Consider the following 3,288-nt stretch of genomic DNA (forward strand, 5'->3'; position numbering starts at 1 on the left):
CCCATGCAGGGTCTGAGGGTCAGGATCTGTCCTTGTGCACATGGTCTGCGTGCATACATGTGGAGCCGGTACACACAGGCCTGGAAGGGGCCCCCCCGGGGTCTGCATTGTATCTTCCTTCCTGTCACCCCATACTGTCCTTTTACAATTTCTCCCAGCTGGAGATCTCTGTCTTAGACCAGGACAGCTTCTCCTGGGGTTCACATTTCCCACGAGAACTACCCTTTCTGGGGTGAAACGTCCCCAAGCACCTGTTTTCTGGAAAGCTCTGATATGTGTTTTAACACCCATTTCTATCCCTGTCCCATTGTTTAGTATTTAGCCCCTGGAAAGTGACCTTTCTAAAGAAGGCCCCAGGCCCAACAAATCGCAGAATGCAGAGGTACCCGGGGTGATCCATACGGTCCAACCCTCTCATGTCACAGATGGGGGAACTGGAGCCCTGGGGAGGGGTAACTAATATGTCACCCAGGGAGGTACAGAACAAGGATGGGATGCCGACTTCCAGGCTGTCCCCGGGTCACCCGCACTGGAGGAGGCATCCTCGGGCACGGGGCGAGGGGCTGGGCTCAAGTACCTTGAGAAGACAAGATGGTGGTGGGGCTGCCCTGGCCTCAGGTCCCTGAGTGGCTCCGCCTTGGAGGATCTCTGTTCTCTGGGGTGTGCCCTCCAGTGGGGTGGGCCCTGAGAGCCCGAGAGGAGCAGCCTTGGGAGAAAGGGGGAGAGCAGCCTCTTTCATTGGCCTGAGTGTTCTTATTTCCCATGGCCTCTCAGCACCTGGTAAGGACTGGGAGAGGCTTCAGGGGGTGGAGAGGGTGCTGTGCCAGAGCTGGGGGGCCGGAGTCTTGTCCTGACCCTCCTGGGGAGTGGCTCAGAGAGTCTCAACTGCTGTGGAATGGGAATGAATGATGCCACCATCAGGCCCTTGTGGGCAGTTGAGATGACCAAATGCAGGACTGGTCACAAACATTTTGCAAACTCAAAAGGCCCAGGAGGGGGCTGCTGAAGATTCAGGGAGCATGTCCAATGCCCCGAGTGTCCCCGCAGCCTCCACATCGATGCTCCGGGGCTGCTCCCAGCCTGCATGTGTGCAGAAGAGGGCAGAGGCTCAGAGGAGACAAGACAGCGTGGTCGTGAGTCAGGGATGCGAGCCCCTGCTTGGGGGCTTTTTTTTTTTTTGTAAAACGGGGAAGTTAGGCTCTGCCGATTTCCTCAAGTAGATTGAGACCTGAGATCCGAAATTGTACAACAATATGACCCAGTGATCCTCCCTTTGGGGTGAACCCAAGGGAACGGAGAGCTGAGTCTGGAACAGAGAGGTCTGTATGCCCCTGCACGTGGCATCCTCATCCACAGTAGCCAAGAAACGAAACAACTCATGTGTCCCTGGACAGAAGACAGATAAGCCATGTGTTGTGTTCATATGCGGGAATATTACTCAGCTTTAAAGAGGGAGGGCATCCTGACACAGGCCTGTGGATGAACCTAGAGGACAGCATGCTGAGAGACCTAAGCCAGACCCAGAAGCACAGACCTCGTAGGATCCACTCCCAACAGGCCCAAGGGGGGTCAGGCCATTGAGACGGAAGGCAGAGTCGAGGCTACCAGGGGCAGGGGGACCTGGGTGGGTGTAGGGAGTAATGACTCATGGGGACAGAATCTGTGTGTGGGGTGGTGAACAAGTTCTGGACCTGGAAAGAGGTAATGGCTACACAACATGGCGAAAGTGATCAAAGTCACTGAACTGAGCACTTAAAAATGGTGAAAATGTTATGGTCAACATACACAGGCACGTCATTTTTTAAAATAACGTAATATACTAAAAACCATCATATTGTACGCTTGAATGGGCGAATTGTGTGATATGTACTTTATATCTTAGTAGAGCAGGTCTTTTAAAATTATACACTTGTTTTTGTGTTGCTTCAAGAAAATAAAATGCAAAGAACATAACAGCAAGAGCAACAGAAGCCTAGTACCCAGAATAGCCAGTGTCGTCACTGGGGTGGTGGGGGGGGCGGGTGGGTGCCATGCAGACGTTGGTCTTTGCAGGTGCACCTGGGAAATAGAATGCGCAAGTGTCAGACCGTGTCCCCTAAGACCAGCTCCCAAGTCTCGACCTGCGACGTGGACAGGTTGGCCTCGCGGGCCCTGCCCTCAGAGCCCCCTTCTGCCGGCTGGGTGCAGCCAGTGGGCCGCCACGTGGGAGGCGCCCGGGACCATGCCTGGCACACACGCACATCCTCAACGGCTAAGAAGCAAGCGGGAGAGATGAGCAGGCACCAGTGCAAAAGGATGAGGTCATCCCCCACATGCTTCACAGCCGGGAAGCATAGATCGGACTTGAACTTGACAGGAGGATGGGAAACCAAAGTGAGGCAGAAGAAATTGGGAACTAGAAGCTCATTCACCCCCACCGCGCAAATACCTTCTCCCAGAGAACCTTGCTACTCAGGAGAAAGAGAAATCCCTGTGCACCGTGTGCTGTTGAGCTGGACGTGTGTCCAGTCCCCGTTTCCATTCGGCCCCCATTGGGCACACCCTGGTCCCTCTTCCTCTGGCCTCCCCTCCTGGCTCAGTGTTTATTTTTAGTGCTGATATTATTTTTACATTGTCAGGGTTTGTAATATTTAGATGGACTCCTGCATCAAAATCCCCTAGAGAGCTTGTCCTATGTCTGGATTTAAGTGGTCCCCATGCCTGCACCCCCACCCCCCCACCCCCACCCTGTGCCACCAGCAGGTTCCCCCCTAGGCTCTCTGCTTTGATTCGCCCCTTTTGGGCTGGCTGAAGTCAGGGGCAAGGTGGCCACAGCCAGCACCCCTCGCTGCCACACCTCTCTGCGCACCAATGTAGATTCTTGTCTTTCTTCTTACTCCACCGGCTTTCCCCTGGGGACATGGGGAGGACCTCAAAGCTGTGGCTGCACGCGGAGGTAGGATGGCGCCTGGCTCTGAGGCTCTTGCCTGTCTAGGACCCTCACACCAGCCCAGAGCCCCCAAGCTGTGCCGGGACGTGGCCCAGCGGCTGTGGTGCCACTTTGCTCTTCAGCTGGTGTGGTGGGGCTTGGGGTGCCTCCTCAATGCTGTCCCCCCACCCCATGGAACTCCCACCAATGAGCTTCCGGGGAAGGAGCCGGGTTCCTGCTGAGACCCCTCTGGAAGGCAAATCAATATGCTTCAATGCTCCTTTAAGACAAGCCTCCTTCCCCTGCCAGCCTCATTACAATGTGACAGAGTGGTTGCCTAGGCAACGGCACTAACTCTCTCCTCTCCTTTCTGCAAATTT

Source organism: Canis aureus, chromosome 16, assembly GCF_053574225.1.
Source record: "Canis aureus isolate CA01 chromosome 16, VMU_Caureus_v.1.0, whole genome shotgun sequence".
Lineage (NCBI taxonomy): Eukaryota > Metazoa > Chordata > Mammalia > Carnivora > Canidae > Canis > Canis aureus.